The following is a 25,251-nucleotide window of genomic DNA, read 5'->3' as shown; positions in this document are numbered from 1 at the left end:
ATAAAGAATATATATTTTTTGTCTGTGCTTGGGGTTTAAAACGCAGATTACAAAACTGAAAAAAAAACACGAAAAAAAACCAATGTGAATGAAACAGTAAAGCTACTTTATTGTACAGATTGTCATGTAATGAGACACATTCGGTACATAAGGGAAAATGGCAGTCCAACTGAATCCCCTGACTTTATGAGATTAGATATAGGATTTAGGAGGCGGCATTAGTAGGCAAAATGACTGTTATACAATTGTAAAAGCATAGGATGCAGTAAAGCAGAAGGAAAAAAAATCTTTTCATTATGTGCACTTTCCTGTTCTAACAAAGTGAACAGGAAAGTTATCTCTGCAGGTGATACATATGAAATTGGTTGTATTGCTTTGAGAATATTCGCACCTGACGGTCTTTCTGCAAATAGTTAACCTAAATGTTTGGCTACTGCTTTTATTTACTCTACCAGTGTTTCCTCTGCAGATATCCCTGACTGGTCCAGTGGTCGAATGGATGAAGGTATTGACTGGCTTGCACTGCCCATCTGGTGTATATAAAGGGTCGTTCATGGTTCTGTTGCAGTTGAAATCAGCGACACTTTGAGAGGTGATATGCTTTTCTTTAAACTTTTCCCATTCCCTGTCTACTTTTGGTTTGCAATGGGAAAGGCCAAAGAGAATTCCACAGATAAACACAATTGTTGTTACTGAAAACATCTTGCCAAGGATGTTCTGCAAAAAAATAAATAAATACAAGTAAATTAATAAACAGAGAGAAACAGAGATGAAGAGCGCCCCCTTTGTTGGTGCCCCCCTTGGAGTCAGTGAGATGAAGCGTAGCCATGAGTTTGATTTACATTTTATCAGCCAACTGTGGGCTTTACCTCCAGGATGACTATTGGGTACTACAGAGGAGAAATCAGATGCCTGATCTCTTCTCCATACAGTACAGTGAATCAGAGCTCTCTTGGGTGACAGATCCTTTTCAGCTAGACCCAGGAGAGGAGCAGATTGAGTTCTGCCTGTACTCGATTTGCTTGGCCTCAGTGCAGAGGGGAGTATGGAGTCTAATAGAACTCTGATATTGCCACAAGGATAAGGTTGCCACCTTTTCTTCAAGCCAAACCCGAACACTTTAGCGGCACAGGGCACATTTTTTTTTCCATAGTATACACTATAGCAGGGATATGCAATTAGCGGACCTCCAGCTGTTGCAAAACTACAAGTCCTATCATGCCTCTGCCTCTGGGTTTCATGCTTGTGGCTATCAGTCTTGCTATGCCTCATGGGACTTGTAGTTCTGCAACAGCTGGAGGTCCACTAATTGCATATCCCTGCACTATAGGATTATAAAAGACCTGGGACATCTTTGGGAGAGTAGTAATGGGGTATTTTGCTGGGAACGGTGCCCCCTCCAGTGATGCCGAACCTGCCCCCAGACAGCCAGCCACAGCTCCCAGATAGCAACAGATGTGTGTGTGTGTGTGTGACTATCTCAGTTACTTGGGGAGCCGGGACTGTCTGGGTGAATCCTGGACAGGTGGCAACCCTACATAAGGAGGGCCTGCCACCTGCACTATGCTATTACATAGGGGCCTTTACAAGCTCTTGCTATATTTCAGGCTCACTGAGGCCAATACAAAGAATTCTGTGAAAGGGCAAGGGGAGAGGAAGGGGTGGACAAACAACAGTGCAACTTCTGTGTATAAGAGACGCAGCTCTTATAGTTGCAGCTCCTGTGCTGCAACTATAGGAGCTACACCATCCAGCCTCAATGAAAGTAAATATGAAAGTCGTATTAAACCGAAAAACAAAAAGTTTATATATTGCAGCTTACCAGTCCTTAGATGCGATGGCTGCATTTGTTTTAATTTTTTATGCTTATTCTTATTTATTTTACCTGGTGATCCTGCCAGTAACACACTTCCTGTCCAAGGGTGTCTGCACTCTGGATGAAATAGTAAAGCAGACACCCTTGGGCTGCATCTAGACTAGAAGATTTAGATATAGTTGGCTAACACTTTATAACAGTTGCAGTTTTTTTCCTTTTTTGGATAAAGGTTTAACATAGATGATTAAAAACTTACCGTTATAGGCACCCCTCTCAGTGGTAAATGGCTTGTCTCAACCCTCTAACTGCTCCTTTATCCGAACAGCTTGGTCTGTTAAAGGAAGTGGAAAAACAATAAACTTACTGACAGATTTTCTAGGAGAAAATAAAGGAAAAAGAAGAAAAAATAAAACAAATGCAGCCACCACATCATAAAATTGGTAAGCTTCAATTTAAAACATTATTGTTTTAGGGTTTAACACCACTTAAAAAAAAAGTAAAACACCTCATGAGACTTTACATTTTTTATTAAAAAAATTGCCTGGAGTTTAAAGTGGTTTAAACCCTTACAAACCACATTGACCTACAGGTAAGCCTAGATTAAGGCTTACCTGTAGGTCCAAGAAATATCTCCTAAACTTACATGGTTTAGGAGATATTTGCCGAAAGACAGACACCACTGTCTACGGCGCATGCGCCGTAGACAGCGGCGCGCAGGCGCACTGAGCGCGCTGCTGTCAACGGTGATGTGCCGGCTCCCATGCGCATGCGCGGGAGTGACGTCATCGCGGCTTCACCAAATGACAGCAGCGGAGCAGCAAGACCCACCGGGAAGATGGATGCTCCGGACTACAGGGGACAACGGTGACTTCGCTGGCTCCTGTGTCAGGTAAGTGACACATAATGGACTACTATGCGATGCATAGTAGTCCATTATGCTTTACCTTTGCAGGGAATCAAAGAGGAAGTAAACTCATCAGGGTTTACTTCCTCTTTAAATAAATAATTCAAATATAGATAAAATAATGATATCTAATAAAATAAGATTTATCATTAACTCCAATCTGAGGAGCTGTGGAGTTATCTAAAAAGGCATTATAAATCTTCCTACCTGCCTCTTGTATTTTTCAACTGCATACGAAGTGCATTGTTCAGCAGTTTCATAGTGTCATTTGTTGTCCCTGTACACATATCATATAATAGAGTAAGGCTGGGTTCACACTACAGCGATGCGGGAACGCTGCAAATCCACTGCGGGTTCCTGCATCGCATGCCTCCCGGCGGCAGTTCACACTGCCCTATGCGAACTGCTGGGAGTGTCAGTGAAACGTTAATGACACCCCCAGATCAGTTTGCATATCGCAGTGCGATCTGCAAACTCTGACAGGAATCAGATTGCATGGTGTGAACACCCATGAGATCCGATTCTGCTGCGGACCAAAAAAGAGTCCTGTGCGAGTTTGGGCCGGACGCGATGCGGATTCAGCCATACTATCTGTATGGCTGAACTTGCATCACACAGAGATCGGATGTGATTTGTACTGCAGTGCGGTGCGAATCGCATCCGATCTCATAAACCGCTGCAGTGTGAACCCAGACTAAATCTCCACATTCCTTTGTCAGCAATTTCTGTTTGTGTTCAAGCATGGAACTGCACAGGTTAATGCTTGACCTCTTTCTGTAGTCTAAGAACTGACACTTCCATATTATCACTCCCACATTTGTGATGCAAAACAGAAACATGGCAAGGCATTTACATCATCTACATAGAGTTTGCATGTTCCCTTTCTCTGTGCTTTTGTGAGTTTCCTCCTGTCGCACTCCGTAGACCTATTGGCAGGATAACTGGCTGCTGCCTAAATTGCTCTAATGCACAACTCCCAACTTTTTGAGATGGGAGCGAGGGACACATATCAGCAAAAGTATGTAGTCATATTTCACACCCCCTGCCACGTCCCCTTAAAGGATGAGTAGAATTATAGGGGTCTGATAATGTTGATATATAGATTAGATAGATAGATAGATAGATAGAGATTTATAGTTATATATATGAAAGCGAGAGAGAGACTGTCACTTTAAGAATTTATAATACTCTTGTTTCTTACTTTCCTTAGGTGTTTTGTTCCATTGCCTGAGAGACAAAAACTGAGCCTGTCTTGCTGAGGAAATCAAAGGATGGCTCAAAAATAGACGGTCTTATCCAACTATTTTGATCCAGAACTCTCATGGCAGTGTCCGTGTCCAGTTTCATTTCTATCAGTCACATGATGTATACAGCCATTTAACTGTTCGCTTGCTACTAAGAAGACATACATGCTGATTGGACTAACTATATGGTCACACCTAGATTACAGCCTAAGGCCTCATGTACACTGCTACTGGTAAACAGAGGTTTTGGAGCAGTTGGGAGTTTTTTTCAGCTACCCCTGCACTCTCCTTTATGTTATCATATCTGTCCATGTACACAGAGTAATTTAGAGTTGTTTCTAGGCAGTCAAGTTTAGAGGCATTTTGTAGGAACGCAGAAAAAAGTATCCAGAAGCTGAGTTTACAGGCATTTCAAGCGCCAAACTCTTCTAAACGCGGCTAAACGTGGCTAAACTCGCATTTAGCTGCATTTCCTTTACATGCTTTTGTCATTTTTGGCTATTTGAAAAAAAAAAATGCAAACGCGTCAAAACGGACATTATAAACGTGGGTTACTATCAAATCATTGAGAAGAGGTTGTAAAAACGTCCGATGTACATGAAGTATTAAACACACCTAGACCTTATGCATATTCATAACTATAAGTTGTTTAACTTGATTTATTTAGTTACTCCCGAAATTCGTTTTTATATTTATTTCGTTTTTCGTTCAAAAATTGCATTCGTCCGAAAATCCACATGAATTACGATCGAATCTGTCTTTGAAGGCTTATGGTGTCTGTCGAATGTATAAAGAAGATTCGACTGAGCTACTATATAGCATACTTTAGAACCCTATTAAAGTCTATGGGACTCCAACGTTCAAAATCTAAAGTGCTAATTGTAAAGACTAATTTGCAAGTTACTGTCCTAAAAAGTGTTTGGGGACCCGGGTCCTGCCCCAGGGGACATGGATCAATGCAAAAAAAAGTTTGAAAAACTGACGTTTTTTTCGGGAGCAGTGATTTTAATAATGATTAAAGTGAAACAATAAAAGTGTAATATTCCTTTAAATTTCGTAGGGGGGGGGTTGTCTATAGTATGCCTGTGAAGGGGCGCATGTTTCTGGTGCTTAAAACTGTCCCTGCACAAAGTGTCAATTATGCAGGAAAAAAAGTCCTTTAAAATCACTCGCAGCTATTATGAATTGTCGGCTCCGTAATACAGAGAACACTCATTGAAAGTCATTGATAAAAAAATAAATAAATAAAAAAAAAGCATGGCGGTCCCCCAAATTCAATTACCAGGCCCTTCAGGTCTGGTATGGATATTAAGGGGAACCCTGCTTCAAATTTAAGAAAAAATTTGACGTGGGGTTCCCCCTAAATATCCATAACCAGACCCTTCAGGTCTGGTATGGATATTAAGGGGAACTCCGCTTCAAAAAAAATAATAAAAATTGACGTGGGGGTCCCCCTAAAAATCCATACCAGACCCTTTATCCGAGCACGCAACCTGGCAGGCCGCAGGAAAAGAGGGGGGGACGAGAGAGTGCCCCCCCTCCCTCCTGAACCGTACCAGGCCACATGCCCTCAACATTGGGAGAATGCTTTGGGGGTCTGTGACCCCTCAAAGCACCTTGTCCCCATGTTGATGAGGACAAGGGCCTCATCCCCACAACCCAGGCCGGTGGTTGTGGGGGGTCTGCGGGCGGGGGGCTTATCAGAATCTGGAAGCCCCCTTTAACAAGAGGACCCCCAGATCCCGGCCCCCACCTGTTTGAAATGGTAAGGGGGTACAAAAGTACCCCTACCATTTCACAAAGAAAGTGTAAAAAATAGTTAAATAAGACAAACACACTTTTGAAAAATTCCTTTATTAAAAATAAAAAAAAATAAAAAAAAGATTCCAGCGGTGCTAATCCACTCTTGCTATCCAGCGACGGACGATCATCTCTCCGGGGTCCAGCGTTGGCTCATCTGAATCAGCGCAGCATCCTTCTTCTGTCTCCATGGAGGAGACACTGCAGGGATTCCGGCGGCCTGACGTTTCTTATATACAAAGGGCGGGGCCACCCGTCACCTGACCCCGCCCCCCTCTGATGCAAGGGGAAACCCGGGGTTCCCCGTGACGTATGGGTGACCCCGCCCCCTCTGATGTAACGGAAACCTGTCTGTGTTACATCAGAGGGGTGCGGGGTCACCCATACGTCACAGGGAACCCTGGGTTTCCCCTTGCGTCAGAGGGGGGCGGGGTCAGGTGACGGGTGGCCCCGCCCTCCGTATATAAGAAACGTCAGGCCGCCGGAATCCCTGCAGTGTCTCCTCCACGGAGACAGAAGGATGGATTCGCTGCGCTGATTCGCCGAATAATTTTGCACGCCCCACTTTTCATTTTTTTATTAGTTAAAAAAGTTTCAAAAATCCAATAGATTTCGTTCCACTTCACAATTGTGTCCCACTTGTTGGTGATTCTTCACAAAAAATAAAATTTTTATATATTTATGTTTGAAGCCTGAAATGTGGCAAAAGGTTGAAAAGTTCAAGGGGGCCAAATACTTTCGCAAGGCACTGTATGCACTAGTGACCTTCTGGGGTGGTAGGTAATAGCTCGTACAGATAAGTATAGAGAAAAGAGAACAAAAAATATATCAACCGTGACAAAACGCATTACACTCAGGCGATTCACTCTTGAATCTGTGCGGTAGTGATTACCGCTCTTATTATGGGGGTAAATAATCTTTTGGCTTCAAATTTCAAAAGAAATTAATTAGAACGGCTATATATTCCCATATTCCCTGGGGCTTCAGGGGCAAATAGGGTGTAAACTCTAGAAACAGAACTTGCTCGCGTCCACGGCATGAACAAATCGGAGTATGTGTAGTCATCCTTTGTCTGAGTCATCCATATGTTCAGGAGCGATAATTGGCCAGTCCCACAGGAGTCGCAGGCCTTCCTTTAGAGTAGAAATCAGATGGGTGGTGTCCTCTTTCATGATCTGTAATCTTGCTGGGTAGATCCAACGGTAGGTGATGTGGTGGTTGTTTAAAAGTTTTGTGATGGTAGACAACTGCCTATGCTGCTGCATGGTGAAGGCTGACAGGTCCGCGAAGAATGAAAGTTCTTGTAGATCCTGAAGTAGTGAATCTCTGCGTCTGGTTGTTGCCATGAATTGATCTTTAATGTGGTAAAAGTGGATTCGAACAATTGTATCTCTAGGGAGATGTGCTGCAACATATTTAGGCTTAGGGAGCCTGTGGATCCGGTCCACTACAAGATCCTCCTGAGGTGCGTCAGGAAGGACTGCTTTAATAATCTGCAGAAAAATATTTTTCAGGTCTGGAGGCTTTACTGCTTCAGGTATACCCCGTATTTTAACATTGTTCTTCCTAGATCTGTCCTCTAAATTCGCCAGCTTGAGTTTCATTTGCAAGATTTCATTATGGGCATCCACTAGATCATTAAGTGGCAGCAAATTCTCCCATTTTCTCCCATATTCTACATGTGATACTCTTTTGTTTACTGTGGACATCTCAGATATAAAATGTCTAGTAAGAGCTTGGATGTCAGCATGTAATGTATACCTAAGGGACACCAACATGTCTTTCAAGGTAGTATGCATTATTGGGGCATTGGCAGTGGGAAAGTCAGACAAGGAATCTTGTAGTTCCCTGGTATCCTCTAGTGAGGAATCCAGGCTTACCTCCTCTTATTCTCTCTCATCACTCTCCAGTCATGGTTTACTCTTAGCAGGGCTGGCAGATTCTGAAGTTGGTGGGGTGCTGGTATTTTTCCCCATATGGTGGTGTGAGCGATCAGGAGGCTGTTATGCAGCTTTGCATGGCTGGCCACGTGTGCTGTACTCACTGCCTCCTCATGTGCCGCCACCATCTTGCCTAGCGCTGCGCCGCTGTGATAAGAGATATTCCGGCAGTTTACCTGGTTTGCATCCTCCTTTCCCTTTTCTCTGTGGCATCCTTGAGTATTCCCACACCTCCTAGTGTGTTTTTCGCCTAGAAACCAGGCATGTGAGCGCTGAAATCACCCCTGATTTCCCGCGGCAGAGAGGAGCTCTTTCACTGAGCGTGCATTCGTTCCGCCGGCTAGCCACGCACCAACCCTACATGGTTTTGATTGAGAGAATCTCTTTTCTCTGACTTGCAGCAAGGGAAGCTGAAGTTTAACCCCCCTGACGGTCTTCCCGAGTCTGGCTCGGGGTGGAATTTTTATACCAAAAGCGGTAACCCCGAGCCAGACTCGGGACCGCATCGCTGGATCCAGGAGGAGGTTTACTTACCTTCTCCCTCGGATCCAGCGTTGTCTCCCCGCTGTACGAGCGAGCCGTGTCTTGCTCGATCTATCACAGAGCCGATCTCCATGCCCTGCGAGCGTTGCGACGCACGGGGACGGAGATCGGCGCCAAATTCAAAAAGTGAAACACACACTATACATACAGTATAATGTAATCTTACAGACTACATTGCTGTATGTAAATATAGCGATACCCTCACTTAAGAGGGCCGCAAGTTTGGTTTGGGTCCTGAGCACAGCTCCGCCAACCCCCCCGGCAATCTGCTCTACCCACTTTGGCACAGTTAGTAACTAGCAATACACATTAAATCACTTATACTCTAAGTATGTGTGTGTGCGTGGGTGGATAACTCAAGCTCATAGACAATCTTTGAAAGTATATAACTGACTTTCCTTGGTGTGTTTTATAAAAGGAATAACATGAATCAAACATTTGGATTGCAACACATAAGCAGGTCCCTGCAGTAACCAGTAATCAAAATGAACAGAGTAATCAGCATAATAAAGTATTGCTATGCAACTCTAATGCTGCCCTTTTTCAGCTACTTCCCCGCATGGGTAAACTAACATCCAGCACTATCTACCTATGCAGTCAGGCCTGACTGATCTAAATGGAAGTCCAGTAAAACAATATTCGCTAGCAATCTTTCGGTGGTGCACTTGAAGAACAATTTTGTAATCCAAACGAATAATAAAGATAAAGCATCTGTCTTTAAACAGCTCTCACCACTCGGACAAGTCCAAGTCCGGTTTCTCTGCCTTTTCGTCTAGGAACAGGAATCCACCGACCTCCCAGTCTTCAATCCTTCTGGTGTACTGCAGCAAAGATGAGAAAATGTCTCTCAGGTGCAACTAAGCTGGCAGAGAGCTCTTTGGAAAAGAGCACAAGGCCCAGGCTTCAGGCCTTGTGCTTTCAGCAGTTCAGCACAGACCTCCTCTTGCTAGGAGAGAGGGGGGTGTCCAAAGAGAGCGAACTAGGCCTCTCCCCCTCCTTATATTTCCCCCCCCATAAGTCTCTGGGGCATAACTCAAAGCATCCTGGGAACCAGCGGGGTTCTGGGAACAGTAGTTTTATAGTTCTTAAAGAGACCCCGCTACACACTCCCCCCACTTAAACTCTTGGTCCCCAAAGATAAACTTTTAACACATATCCTGTACCAATTTTGAAAGTGCTGAGTATGATGTTGGTACAGGAAATTTCCACCAGAACTCAGAGGTGGGATTCCCTGTCCCACAGGTCACACTGACATGAGTGGCCTGCCTAACTGTGCCAGAGAGTGAGCTGGGGTTGCCCTCCACCAAATGGTCAGTGGAAGGATTAGAGCGTTCAGCACTTCTTCTAGCAGTCACAACAGAGTCCTCAGAGCTCTCCCCCATTTGAGAGTAGGTTAGCTTCTTGGGGGGTCTCACAACTCGGCGAGCTCTCTGTTCTCTTGGGACTTCAGGCTCTAGTGCCACAGGCTCTACTTCAGGAACACATTCTGACAGCATCACTGGTTCTGGAACATCGGTTCCTCCCTCTTCTGAGTAAATGCTAGGGATATCTTCCCAGCCTTCAGGCACACCACTAGATGGAATGAACTCTGTAGCTTCTGGGTTCAGTGTCCCATCCTGTGTATCCTCAGTAGGTGGGAGATCTATGGCAGAATTTCCTGGAGTTGATGAAGGCCACAGCCACTCAAGCTCTCCTCTTCCACCTTCACCTCGTTGGGTATCTTGTCCATCTCTAACCCGGGAGGTCTGAGACCGAGTGCTAGGTCCCGGGGTATCCAGAATGGAAACAGATTCAGGTGGACTTCTCACTGGAGGTATTCTGACTGCTTCAGTAAGCGGGAGCAAATGATTCCTGTGCCAAGTCTTCAAGGGCCCCACTTTCCCCTCTGGTTTTAGCTTATACACAGGCAATCCAGGTAGCTTTCTGCAAATGACATAGGGCTCCGATCTCCATCTATCAGCAAGCTTGTGCTTCCCAGGGATCCCCAGATTGCGTAGCAGTACACGGTCCCCAGGCTGCAGGTCTTGCACTCGAACCTTCAGATCGAAGTTCCTCTTGTTGCGGGCTCCCCTTTGGTCCGAGGCCGCCTGAGCTCGTTCATGGGCCACTTTCAAATTGTGTCTAAGTCGGTCCACATATCCCTTGTGGGAGGTAGCAGAGGCATGGTCTAGGGAAATGCCAAAGGCCAGATCCACCGGCAATCTTGCTTCTCTCCCAAACATGAGCCGGTAGGGGGAGTAACCCGTCACATCACTTGTGGTGCAGTTGTAAGCGTGCACCAGAGCTGATATGTGTTGGCTCCAGTGTTGCTTCTTCTCTGTCTCTAGAGTTCCAAGCATGTTTAGTAAGGTCCGATTAAACCTCTCAGGTTGGGCATCTCCTTGTGGATGATAAGGTGTAGTCCTGGTCTTCTCTACTCCCAATGAGTCCAGTAGGTTCCGGATCAGACGACTCTCAAAGTCCCTTCCTTGGTCTGAGTGGATTCTCTGTGGTAATCCATAGTGGACAAAGTATTTTTCCATGAGCACCTTGGCCACAGTGGAGGCCTTTTGGTCTTTGGTGGGGAAAGCCTGGGCATAACGGGTGAAATGATCGGTTACCACCAGAACATTTCCCAATCCACTCAAATCGGGTTCGAGGCTAGGGATGAGCCGAACACCCCCCGGTTCGGTTCGCACCAGAACTTGCGAACGACCCCCGCGTTCGGTACGAACGTTAGAACCCCATTGAAGTCTATGGGACTCGAACGTTCGAATTGGAAAGTGCTAATTTTAACGGCTAATATGCAAGATAGTGTCCTAAAAAGGGTTTGGGAACCTGCCTCCTTCCTCAGGGGACATGGGTCACTGCAAAAAAAAGTTTTAAAAACTGCCGTTTTGGCGGGAGCACTGATTTTAATGACGATTAAAGTGAAAAAAAAAAAGTGAAATATTCCTTTAAATATGGTGCCTGGGGGGTGTCTGTAGTATGCCTGTGAAGTGCCATGTGTTTCCCGTGTTTAGAACAGTCCCTGCACAAAATGACATTAAACGGAAATAACACCATTTAAAACTGCTTGCGGTTTTAATGTTATATCTGGTTCCTGCAATATGGTTGAAAATCATTGAGAAACATGGCATGGGTAGCCCTCCCTGCCCATTACCAGCCTATTTGGATCTTGTACGCATATTAAGGAGAACCCCGTACCCATATTAAAAAAAGGAAATGCATGTGGCCCCCAGGCCCTATATACTCAGAACAGCAGTATACAGGCGGTGCAAACAAGACAGGGACTGTGTAGGTTTGTTGTGTTAAGTTGAATCTGTTTGTCATTTTCAACCGGTACATTTTTAAAGTGTAGCTCCAGTCAAAAAAACTATCTTTAAGCTTTTTGGAAAACATAGGGAAGGGTTATCACCCCTGTATAATTTGTTTTGTCGTCCATCTTTTTTCATCTCACTTGCTGCTGTCTCCTTGCGTTTGCAAGTAGGAGATGTTTGTAAGTTGGATGTTTGAAAGTAGGGGCCTGCCCTATATTATAGCGGTATGTACTGGGTACAGAGCACGCAGACAGCACGCACTATCTCCTAACACTACTGACTGCAAGCTCTATTATTAACCACTTGTTAGCCCAATGTTTGCATAAAGTGAAAGATGAAGTTATGCTGAGTAAATAGATATCAAACATGTCACTCTTCAAAATTGCACATGCCCGTGGAATGGCGCCAAACGTCGCTACTTAAAAAATCCCCATAGGCGACGCTTTAATTTTTTTTTTACTGGTTACATGTTTTGAGTTGCAGAGGAGGTCTAGGACTAGAATTATTGCTCTCGCTCTAACATTCTCGGCGATACCTCACATGTGTGGCACATGCGAGCACATGGGGACATGGGCGCTTTAATTTTTATTTTATTTTTTTATTGTTCATTTTACTTTATTTATTTTAGTTTGACATTTTTTTCCCCAAAAATATATTTTTGATCACTTTTATTCCTATTACAAGAAATGTAAACATCCCTTGTAATAGGAATATGGGGTGACAGGTCCTCTTTACAGTGAAATCTGGGGGGTCAATATGACCCCACATCTCACCTCTAGGCTGGGAAGCCTGAAATAAAAAATAAAAAAAAGATTCAGGCTTTGATCGTACTGGCGAGTTGGTAGAAGCACCGGAGGGCGGTGAGGGGTGGGGGGCGTCTATGGCTGGGTATTTCAGGGTATCACCGAGTATGGCTGGGTATCTCTGAGTATGGCTGGGTATGGCAATTTATGGCAGGGTATTACAGAGTATTGGCGGGGTATTGGCGGGGTACTAAAGAGTAATAGCAGGGTACTGCAGAGTATTGGGGGGTACTACAGAGTAATGGCAGGGTACTGCAGAGTATTGGGGGTACTGCAGAGTAATGGCGGGTACTGCAGAGTAATGGCGGGTACTGCAGAGTAATGGGGGTTACTGCAGAGTAATGGGGGGTACTGCAGAGTAATGGCAGGGTACTGCACTGCAGAGTAATGGCAGGGTACTGCACTGCAGAGTAATGGCGGGGTACTGCAGAGTAATAGCAGGGTACTGCAGAGTATTGGGGGTACTGCAGAGTAATGGCGGGTACTGCAGAGTATTGGGGGGTACTACAGAGTAATGGCAGGGTACTGCAGAGTATTGGGGGTACTGCAGAGTAATGGCGGGTACTGCAGAGTATTGGGGGGTACTGCAGAGTATTGGGGGGTACTGCAGAGTAATGGGGGTTACTGCAGAGTAATGGGGGGTACTGCAGAGTAATGGCAGGGTACTGCACTGCAGAGTAATGGCAGGGTACTGCACTGCAGAGTAATGGCAGGGTACTGCAGAGTATTGGGGGGTACTACAGAGTAATGGCAGGGTACTGCAGAGTATTGGGGGTACTGCAGAGTAATGGCGGGTACTGCAGAGTATTGGGGGTTACTGCAGAGTAATGGGGGTTACTGCAGAGTAATGGGGGGTACTGCAGAGTAATGGCAGGGTACTGCACTGCAGAGTAATGGCAGGGTACTGCAGAGTAATGGCGGGGTACTGCAGAGTAATGGCAGGGTACTGCAGAGTATGCACTGGTATTGCAGAGTATTGGCAGGGAATTGAGGGGTTAAATTCGGTGAGCAGCGATGTGGGCACTGCAGATGCAGCCCACATCGCTGCTGACACCGATCTCTTTCCCCTCCGCTGTACCGATCGGTACAGAGAGGGGAGGGAGGAACAGGCGTCATAACATGACGCCGGTTTGTTTCCAAGTGATCACTCCGTCAGAATTCTGGGAGGCCGTTAATTAACGGCCTCTCAGAGTTAAACAACCCCCCTGAAGCCGTTAATCGGCAATGGGCAGTTGTTAAGTGGTTAAAGCTAGATCACTAGCTATATAGGTGAGGTGAATATAGTGGTGTATACTGCAGTCAGGGCACAGACAACAACCACTACACAGCAGCAAGATAGGAAATCAGCCCAAAACGATTGGTGTGTACTGTGTTGAAGGTACACAGAACACCCACTGCTTCAGATGCTAAGTAACACACTACACGAGGCCGCCTCAAAGGCGGCCTTATATAGTGTGGGGCGTGCACTACACAGCCTGAGCTATGATTGGCCACATGCACGATGCCTGTGGCCAATCATGGCTCTCCCCGCTGCCGGCGCTGCGATTGGCCAAGCATGCGGGGTCACAGTGCATGCTTGGCCAATCATGGGGCAGCAATGCACTGCGCCACCGCAGTGCATTGTGGTCCGCGCGCGCGTCACTCGAATTTTGACGCGAACGGCCCAAACGTTCGGAATTCGCCGAACGGCCGAACAGCCAATGTTCGAGTCGAACGTACGTTCGACTCGAACACGAAGCTCATCCCTATTCGAGGCAGAGAAAGTCAATGCACACCAGATCCATTGGACCCTGACTCTGTAGGTGGCCCATTGGGGCAGCTTGATGGGGTAGAGTCTTCCTCTGGATGCATCGTGCACAAGAACGGCAATATTCCTCCACTTCTGCCCTCATACAGGGCCAATAGAACCGGCTTCTGACAAGCTGGAAAGTTCTCTCCGCCCCTAGATGGCCATGCTGGTCATGTAAGGCAATTAGTACCGTCTCTCGGTGCTTCTCTGGGAGAAACAACTGCCACTTATCTTCTGAGTTATCAGAGGGGCCCCTTCGGTAGACCACTCCCTGATGTACTTGTAGCTTATCCAACTCTTTCCTTAGCAGGCGAGCCTCCTTGGAAGGGTGATGTCGAAGTCCCTCTGGATTCTCGTTCTCCAAAGCTTCAAGGACCAATCTCCCCATGGGGTCTTCCAATTGGTCATAGCTCAGCTCCTTTCTGGACAGCTTTGGCAGGAGTTCCTCTGCTAGTTGAATTACCCCACAGTAGGGTTGAGGGACTCCCACTGCGGTGACTCCTATCTCCTCTGCTCTGGAGCCCCCTCTTGCTTGAAACTCAGCACCCTGACAGAGTGCTCGCACTCCTTCCGGTGCTACCTGAGTCCAGTCTTCCCAGTCATCGACCATGACATGAGATCTTCGGGACAGGGCATCTGCATCCCTATTTCCAGCCCCTGGTCTGTATTTTAGACTGAAGTTGAATCCGGATAATGCAGCCAACCATCTGTGTCCGGTTGCATCTAACTTTGCAGTAGTGAAGAGGTAGGTCAGAGGATTGTTATCTGTCTTTACGGTAAACTCCGCCCCATAGAGATAGTCCTTCAGTTTGTCTACTACTGCCCATTTGAGGGCCAAGAACTCCAATTTATGAGTGGGGTAGTTCTTCTCCAAGGGAGTCAGGCTCCGGCTCACATAGGCCACTGGTCGCAGCTGCCCTTCATACTCTTGATAGAGCACTCCGCCTAGGCCCTCATGACTGGCATCGACATGTAGCTCATATGGTCTGGGGGGGTCGGCATAGGCCAGGACTGGGGCCGTGGTAAGGCTCCTCTTCAAGGTTCGGAAAGCCTCTTCACACCTTGGGTTCCACTGATCTTGAACCGACTCACCGGCCCTCCTAGGTCCCAAGCCATCCTCTTCTCCTTCAGTCTTGAGCAATTCGTTCAGTGGCTTGGCAATCCGGGCAAACCCATTCACAAATCTTCTATAATAGGAGCAGAACCCCAGGAAAGATCTGAGCTCTGTGACTGTTGTCGGTCTTGGCCAAGAGGTAACTGCCTCCAACTTCTCAGGGTCTGTAGCCACTCCCTTTTCAGACACTATGTGTCCCAGATAGTTCACAGAGGATTGGTAAAACCGGCACTTCTCGGGAGAAAGCTTGAGTCCCTCTTCGCTGAGTCTTCTCAACACCTTCTCCAACCTGGCCTCATGTTCTTCCAAAGTCTTCCCGAAGACAATGACATCGTTCAAGTACACAAGGACTTCTATGAGGTTCATGTCTCCAACGGTCTTCTCCATGAGGCGTTGAAAGGTAGCAGGGGCTCCAGACAGGCCCTGAGGCATTCTGTTGAATTCAAAGAATCCCACTGGGGTTATGAAAGCTGTCTTCTCTCGGTCTTCCTGGTGCATGGGGATTTGGTAGTACCCACTCTTGAGGTCCATTACACTGAACCACTTGGCACCAGCCAAACTCTGTAGGGCATCCTCTATTCTCGGTGTGGTATACTGGTCAGGGATGGTCCTCCTGTTGAGAGTCCTGTAGTCGATACAAAGCCTCAACGACCCATTCTTCTTTCTGACCACCACTATGGGGGAGGCATAGGGACTTCTAGACTCCCGAATCACACCAGTCTTCTTCAACTCCGCAAGCTGCTCCCTCAGATCCTCCAGGTCAGCTAGAGGGACCCGCCTAACCCTTTCCCTGAAGGGTTTGTCTTCTTGGAGGCGGATTCGGTGGGTGGCACTCCTGGCACATCCCACATCAAACTCATCCTTTGAGAAAATCCTCTCCCATCTAGTCAGCTGGGCCTTGGCTCTCTCCTTCCAGGCTCCAGGTAGGTCCGGGTTCTCCATGGAAAGTTTTTCCCAAACATCTCCTCCTGCACCCGTTTCTTTTACTTCTGACCAGCTGACTGGGGCCGCAGGACTCACCTGCCCCAACAGCATTCTGGCAGGGATCTCTATGGGTCTCTCCGTAGGGTTTCTCACACTCACTGGGACTCTTCCTCGAGCCTTCTTCAGGGCCTTGATTGAAATCACTTCCGGTATCACTTCCAGGCCGGAGTGATCCTCCCTTGGATCGGATTCCAGCATGACAAAGGGGCCAGGCTGCTCCCAGGTAAGCTTCACCGTGGCCCTGAGTCAGGCTACCTCTCCGGGCTGCAGCACCACTTCCTCTCTCCCAAGTCTCCACACCTTCCCTATCCCCTCTCCTGGGGTCTTCTGCTCTAGGACCAACCGTTGGTAGGCTGTCTTAAGCATGGGATGGATATTGGGATCTTGATGGTTACTCGTCTCCACTAGAGGGGTCAGAAGTCTTCGCACCAGATCCGTATTGGTCCCTATGATGAGGGACATCTTGCTGGCCCCGGGCGGTCTAGGACACACAACTGCCAGGGTGTCAAACACCTCTGTTTTCCCCGCCACAGATGGATCGAAGGTCAGCTTTATGGGCAGGTAACCATCGTAGGGGAAACTCTGAGTTCCCAGGCCCCATATCTCCAGCTCTTCTATCTTCTGTATAGGCAAATGGCTCAAGTGCCTATCATAGAAGTCTCTGTACAACAAAGTCACTTGAGCTCCAGTGTCCAGGAGGGCCTTCGTGTAGACTCCTTCCACCTGGATGGAGACAGTGGGGGACGGGCCGACCAATTCTTCTGGGAAGGGCCGGGTTGAGGCCACCCTCTTCTGGGGACCCGTCTTCATCCAGTTGGTTTTTGACTTTACTCTTTTTCGAGCCTGGTATGCATTGACCCTCCCCACAGTAATGGGAGTACGAACCCGCTGAGGGATGTTATTGTCTCTTTATTGTAGACATTCCTTCTGAGGCGTCTGGTTTCCTCTCTCTCTCTTCCTTCTATTCAGTTTGGAGTTCACTGAAAGGCATGGGCACCCGGTTGACTCCCTCACCGGGGCCCTCTGAAGTTTCCCGCCGGCTGGCGGTTATCTATCTTCTTCTTCTTGGGACTGGAACATCTACTGGCGAAGTGGCCACTGCCCCCGCAGTTGTAGCATAGCATCTCTTCTCGGTCTCGAGTGGGGCTTGGTGTTGGTGTATCTGGAAACAACTCCCTCCTAGGACTTGGTTTCTCGGCTCCCCCTTGACCTTTCGCCATCATAGCAGTCAACATCTCCATCACCTGGGACATCTGTAACTTCAAAGTGTCCAGCTCCTTATCTCTAGCGGGAGTCATGGCCGGTGTAACTATTGCTACCGGTTGGTTGACGGGCTCGGTGAGATCTTCTTCCCTTTTCTCTTTCAGTAGGGCCTCTTCCTCTCTGATCATTCGGATGAGGTCAGTGTACTCCAGACTCTTCCCATCCTGTCGGGCACGTAGTGTCCATGCAATAGGATCCATGGGTTGAGCTCCCCTCAGTACCTGTTGGGCACGGGCTTCATCTACTTCCCCTGGGCTGATCCCCTTCTTTAGGATCATCCTATGCAGGATTTTATCTAAACATCCCATGTAGTCTGATAGTTTTTCACCTTTCTTCTGGTAGCAATGCTCTAACTGATAAGCAAGCTCAGAGATTTTCTCTGTCCCACCAAACACAGTCTGTACTACATCTAGGTACTCCTGCGCATTACAGTCTGTCCTGCTCATCTTCAGGTTGCGTACGGCCTCTAGAGCAGGCCCCTTTAGACTTTCCACAATCCTCTGCTTCTTTCTGCGCTCTGGAACTTCCCATTCCTCTAGTGCCTGAGTTGCGCTATCTAACCACTCTTCAAATCCCTCTTCATCCGAAGGTACAGGTTTCCTCCCTGAAAACATCCGGAGTTTTCTGTACCCCGACATCGGGTAATCTGTGGGATCCTTCTTGCACTGGGCCACAATCTCCCCCAGGACAGCACACAGTTCTGCGCTAAGGGTGGCCGGTGCTGATCTGAGACTGAGACGGGTGAGGTATGGGCCCCAGCCTGCGGTGATCCCGTTGGCGATGGCTCCTCCCCTGGCTAATGACCACTGACTGACTTGGGTCGGCCTTAGCCGCTTCACACCACGCTCTGACTCCCTGTGGGTCCATGCCGGTACCTCTGAAGTGTTCACCGCTGTCTCAGAAATCCCGGATTTACGAGCCCCCACATATATCGATACCCTCACTTAAGAGGGCCGCAAGTTTGGTTTGGGTCCTGAGCACAGCTCCGCCAACCCCCCGGCAATCTGCTCTACCCACTTTGGCACAGTTAGTAACTAGCAATACACATTAAATCACTTATACTCTAAGTATGTGTGTGTGCGTGGGTGGATAACTCAAGCTCATAGACAATCTTTGAAAGTATATAACTGACTTTACTTGGTGTGTTTTATAAAAGGAATAACATGAATCAAACATTTGGATTGCAACACATAAGCAGGTCCCTGCAGTAACCAGTAATCAAAATGAACAGAGTAATCAGCATAATAAAGTATTGCTATGCAACTCTAACGCTGCCCTTTTTCAGCTACTTCCCCGCATGGGTAAACTAACATCCAGCACTATCTACCTATGCAGTCAGGCCTGACTGATCTAAATGGAAGTCCAGTAAAACAATATTCGCTAGCAATCTTTCGGTGGTGCACTTGAAGAACAACTTTGTAATCCAAACGAATAATAAAGATAAAGCATCTGTCTTTAAACAGCTCTCACCACTCGGACAAGTCCAAGTCCGGTTTCTCTGCCTTTTCGTCTAGGAACAGGAATCCACCGACCTCCCAGTCTTCAATCCTTCTAGTGTACTGCAGCAAAGATGAGAAAATGTCTCTCAGGTGCAACTAAGCTGGCAGAGAGCTCTTTGGAAAAGAGCACAAGGCCCAGGCTTCAGGCCTTGTGCTTTCAGCAGTTCAGCACAGACCTCCTCTTGCTAGGAGAGAGGGGGGTGTCCAAAGAGAGCGAACTAGGCCTCTCCCCCTCCTTATATTTCCTCCCCCATAAGTCTCTGGGGCATAACTCAAAGCATCCTGGGAACCAGCGGGGTTCTGGGAACAGTAGTTTTATAGTTCTTAAAGAGACCCCGCTACATAAATATTTCACATCCCCTTTGTCCCTAGTGGTCTGCCCAGTGTCCTGCATGCAGTTTTATATTATAAAAACTGTTCTTTATGCCTGGAAACTGGAGATTGTCCATAGCAACCAAAACTGTCCCTTTACATCAAAAATGATTTTAGACCAGCTAGAAAACAGCGATAATAAATTGTAATCACTCGCAGAATTGAGCGATAGTGATTTGTGCGGAGATCCGTCATCAAATATTGAAAAGTAATGACAGTGACAATTCTGCAACTGAGCACATTTCAGTGTTTTTGATTTGATTACATTATTGAATAATTTTTATTATTGTTATATTATTATTTGGTACAATTATTTATAATTATTTATTATATTATAATTTATGATTTAATTTTTCAAACTTTATTATACCCGGGATGTCTGCTAGACTCTGGTTTGGACAGATTTAAGAGAGTTATTCCTAAGAATTACAGGACTACAATATAAAACGCCAAATTTTCATGCAAAATAATGGTACCGCTTTTAGCACCTAAAATCCGAAATAATCGTACCGCCAGGGAGGTTAACAGCGTGGTATGTCAATTCCATGGCATGTAGAGATTGTTTTCAGGACTCCCAGTTTTGAATGTTTGTCTGTTGGTAGTGGAGCATCCCAATCTTTAATATATATAGCTGTCTTAACCAGGCGGTATGATTACCGTATATACTCGAGTATAAGCCGAGATTTTCAGCCTCTTTTTTGAGGCTGAAAGTGCCCCCCTCGGCTTATACTCGAGTCATCGCTGTCTGCCCGCTCGATCAGCGTGTCGAGCAGACAGACAGCGGCCATTCTATAATTCAAAAGCCGCGCCTCCGGCTCCGCCTTCGCCTGTGATAGGCGGAACACTGAATTTCCCAGCAGCCTGTGTTCCGCCTATCACGGACATCGTATCATCCTCGTACTACGGACGAGGATGATACGATGTCCGTGATAGGCGGAACACAGGCTGCTGGGAAATTCAGTGTTCCGCCTATCACAGGCGAAGGCGGAGGCGCGGCTTTTGAATTTTACAATGGCCGCCGAGGCGCCGACGAAGAGGGCACGGGACGGAGGCAAGGCAAGGCACGGCACGGGACGGGACGGGACGGAGGCAAGGCAAGGCACGGCACGGGACGGGACGGGACGGAGGCAAGGCAAGGCACGACACGGGACGGAGGCAAGGCACGGCACGGGACGGAGGCAAGGAGGCAAGGCACGGGACGGAGGCTCGGGACAAAGGCTCGGGACACAGGTAGGCTGGACACACACACACACACACACACACACACACACACACACACACACACACACACACGCACGCACGGATGGATGGATGGAGACACACACACACACAGGGATGGATGGATACACACACACACAGGGATGGATGGATGGATGGAGACACACACACACAGGGATGGATGGATGGAGACACACACACACAGGGATGGATGGATGGATGGATGGAGACACACACACACAGGGATGGATGGATGGATGGACACACACACACACAGGGATGGATGGACGGACACACAGGGATGGACGGACACACAGGGATGGACGGACACACAGGGATGGACGGACACACAGGGATGGACGGACACACACACAGGGATGGACAGGCATGTCTCACCCTCGGCTTATACACGAGTCAATAAGTTTGCCAGTTTTTTTGGGGGTAAATTGGGGGCCTCGGCTTATATTCGGGTCGGCCTATACTCGAGTATATACGGTATGTCAGATTTTTGCATCTCAAAGTGGTACAAAGTGGTACAATGTTTTGCATGGCGCTTTTTATATTGTAGGCCTGTAATTCCTGGGAATAACTCACTTAAGTGAGTAGACAGTCTAGTAGACATCCCAGGTATGATAAAGTTTAAAACACAAAATCATAAATTATAATATAATAAATAATTATAACAAATATTAATAATGTATTTAATAATGTAATCAAATCAAAAACACTGAAATTTGCTCAGTTGCAGAATTGTCGCTGCCGTTACTTTCAGTGTTTGACGACAAATTTCCCCACTAATCACTATCGTTCAATTCTGAAAGTGATTCTAATTTACTATCGCTGTTTTCTAGCTGGTCTAAAACTACTTTTGACATAAAGGGATGCTTTTTGGTTGTCATGGACATTCCCGAGTTTCCAGGCAGAAAGAACAGTATATATATATATATATATATATATATATTATAAAACTGCATGCAGGGCACTGAGCAAAGCATTAAGGGCAAAAGGGATGTGTCAGGGCTGGGCCCGCGGACACAGCGTAAGGAGATGGTAAGTAACTTTCCCAGGATACTGCGATGCAATCCCGAATGTGGTTCGGGGGTTAACGCTTTTGGTAATGAAAATTCACCCCGAGCCACACTCGGGATTACCACCAGGGAGGTTAATAGGGATTTACCTTATATGGTAATGGGAGCCACAAATCCTATCGTATAGACTGTATACCACTGAAAGAACACCACGTTTGGTAAATTGCTTGTCTGCAGAGCTGACTTGAAAGCCAAAGGTGTCTTTTTAAGTTCCATCGTAAGCCCAGACTTCTGTGAACAGGACGCAAATCTTTAAATCCTTTCATCACAGCAGCACTGTTTGAGGCAATCTTATGGAGTCTGAGGTTGGCCTCAGACTCCATAAGATTGCCTTGTGTCCTTTGGAGCAGGTCTATGGCTTCTTCATCTGTGGGTAAGAATTTGAGTCCATCATCCACGTAGAAGTCTCTCTCAGTGAAGTGTTGAGCATCTGCATTCTGCACCATATTCCTTTTGAAATCAAGAGCAGTCCTTTGTAGACCATATGTTGCAACAGTATGTTGGGTTTTTTTTTGCACGTGTTACCCTTCCATGTACTCCTTGCTGTGAAGGCCAGTTATAGGTGGGGACAGTGGCCAGTTGTTTGTTACTGATGTAATATTGGTGAGGGGACACACTGGGCACATTTGCTGCTATTGTGCTATGTGCTGGGTGTCCAGTGTGCCCCTGTGCTTTTTTAAAGAGAGGTAGGCTACTTCCAGACTCCCCTGCCCTCTATTCATCCATTAGAATGCATGTGCTTCTACTATGCTCTCATAAATTTCCAAGATTTAGGACTGCACATAATACTGGGGTGCCTTAGAACAGCAGTGGAGGCAAAGAAAAAAAAAATCACAATAAGCGAATATTGATTGGTTTGCGCAAAAAAGGTATAGTGTCTACAAACTAAGGAATAGATTTATGGCATTTTAATTTTTTTTAAGTTGTTTTTACTAGTAATGGTGGCAATCACCGGCGAACATCGATTTTTAGCGGGACTGCAACATTGTGGCTGACAAATCGGACCCTCTGATCTCTGTGTACTTTCCTGTCAGATAAGGGATCTGCTTTGTTTACATAGGAAAATCCCCATTCTGCCTCTCTGTGGAGCTGGTGGCTGGCAGACATCGGGATCACCCAACTCGCTGAATGGCTCCCCATCTGTGCAGCGGGCATGTGCACACAGTATTTAATGCACTAAATGACACACAGGTACATTGTTTTGCGCAATAGAGCCACCCTGCCGTAGTATATACCGGTATGCGGTGGGCAGTCTTCAAGTGGTTAAAGGGGAGTACAATGTGAGAACCGCAGAAACACTCTGCTGTTTAATAAATTCAGTATCCAAACTTACTTCACTATTGGAGTCTCCTTTGTTTCTCCTCCCCTCTGCACTGACCCACAATATCCATCTTGAGAGGAATACATATGATAATTGTATAGGATAAATATATTGGGCTACAGGCAATTTGGAATCAACACGGACACACAGAGACGGCTATAGGCTTTGTGAGGCCTTAGGCAAATCTGAGACATGAGGCACTATTCACATCCATAATGGGAAAAATAATTCAAGCGATAAAAATTAACTGTATAAATTGCATATATTAAGAGTTTTAAATTCTATGAATTCACCGTCTTATGAAATTTTCTCTAACCAAGTCTTCTTTAATCAAATATATATATTACACACATATTTATCCATTTACATAAAGGTCAGGTTAATATAACCCAGCCAGCACAGGGTTCCCCCATATATCAGAGTCTGCAGGATTCCCCCTTACAGTGCAAGGGAACTCTGATATAAAGGGGAATGCTACGGATCTTAGGGGGGACCTGCAGACTTTGGTGTAAAGGGCAACTCTAATTTAAGGGAGAGGGTGACCAAAGATTACCTTTATATCAAATCCCACTACATTCCCCTTTACATCAGAGTTACAACTTGCATTTAAAATGGAAATTCTAATGTGGAGGGGGCTCTGGAGCACCTTCCACAGAGTGAGAGAGTCGCAGACATGATACAAGAAATAATTGGAGATTACAGACATGGTACAAGAGGTGGTCAGAGACTGCAGACATGATACAAGAGATGGCCAGAGACTGCAGACATGATACAAGAGATGATCGGAGACTGCAGATGTGAAACGGGAGATGGTCAGAGACTGCAGAAATGATACAAGAGATCAGTGGCGGCTGGTGCTTACAATTCTTGAGGGGGGGGGGGGGGGTGCAAACAAACTGAAAAATAAAAAAAACACATCAATTGCAGCCACTGTGACCATAAAATGTAGCCACTGTGACCAGAAAATGCAACCACTTTCCCCTTAAATGCAGCCACTGTGCCCATCAAATGCAGCCACTGTGCCCATCAAGTGCAGCCACTGTGCCCATCAAATGCAGCAATGTTTGCTGCAACCAAATACCTGTATACTGTTTAGTTTTAGTGAGCACGGGAATACCTTCAGTTTTATTTCTTAACTCATTGTTTGCTATCAAAGCAAAAAAATCTCTCTCTGCCCCCATGGCAAAGTTTTCCTCTCCTTTTTTTTTTTTTTTAACTCCTACATTACCATCAAAGATACATTGCAAGATAAAAGAAAAGAAATGTTGCTTACCGTGACCTTGGCAGATAATGCCCAAAACTTCTACCACCACGAAAGAAAGATTGGGGAAACAGTCTGTTTATCTTATCTGTCTGTGCCAGTGGTAGCTACATGTTAACTACAACTTATATATACGATATAAAGGGAGGGGATCATATACTCTTGTCCAGTAATATGTCAATACGTCACAAACAAATCACCAATGCATTACCAATACGTATACTTACTGCGTAATTACAGGCTGGTATTAAAACAGTAGATAACAATAAATACATGCCAAATTAAGCAATATTAAGATAAAATAATGTTAAAGTTACAGTTAAAGTTACTTCCTCTTTTCCTATCAACACCAGGGACATCTTGTGAATATAAGTTTCCAAATACTTGCTACATCAATTTCTGCAATCATGCTTGCGTATTTAAAATAAGTTACATTAAAACAATATGTTAAGGGTAATTCTAACAAACTCAAGCAAGATATTATAACAAAGTTAATGGGGAACGCTAACCATTCCTAAGAGGGAGAATTGCATATGACCTATTACAGGGCAGGACTTAGGGTGGTGGGGGCCCCTGGGCTTGAGTCACTTTCGGGCCCTACCTTCTATACATTACTGTATTTATCGGCATATAACACGCACCCCAAGTTTAGGAGGGAAGTTTAACCAGTTGCCGACCGCCGCACGCCGATGTACGTCGGCAGAATGGCATGGGCAGGCATATTGGCGTACAGGTACGTCCATGCCTTCCCGCGGGTGGGGGGCCCGATCGGGCCCCCCCGGTGCCAGCAGCGGTCGGATTCTGTGCAGGAGCGATCTGGGATGAGGGGGCGGCCATTCATTCATGGCCACCCCCTCGCGATCGCTCCTGACGAATGAAATTCTAGCACTACATCACTTCCTCTCCTGTATTGTAAACACAGGCAGATGAAGTGATGTAATCTCTCCTCGTGTCGGTCTTTTTCGTTCCGGCACCGAGGAGAGAGGATCAGTG

General features: G+C 46.4%; 1 long non-coding RNA gene across 1 annotated transcript; it reads right to left on the bottom strand.

Moving 5' to 3' along the window:
- Positions 1–85: 85 nt before the first annotated feature.
- Positions 86–24,373, bottom strand: LOC143979776 (uncharacterized). The gene is made up of 3 exons (XR_013274083.1): positions 24,271–24,373; positions 2,073–2,147; positions 86–717 (listed from the first exon to the last, which is right to left on the bottom strand). It is a non-coding gene; the product is annotated as an uncharacterized LOC143979776 (long non-coding RNA).
- Between the last annotated feature and the right edge of the window lie 878 nt (positions 24,374–25,251).

This window comes from Lithobates pipiens, unplaced genomic scaffold, assembly GCF_037356315.1.
Source record: "Lithobates pipiens isolate NorthernLeopardFrog02 unplaced genomic scaffold, aLitPip1_a1.2 Scaffold_1, whole genome shotgun sequence".
NCBI lineage: Eukaryota > Metazoa > Chordata > Amphibia > Anura > Ranidae > Lithobates > Lithobates pipiens.
Note: the sequence above shows the minus strand (reverse complement) of the source record. Positions and strands in the feature narration are given on the sequence as shown.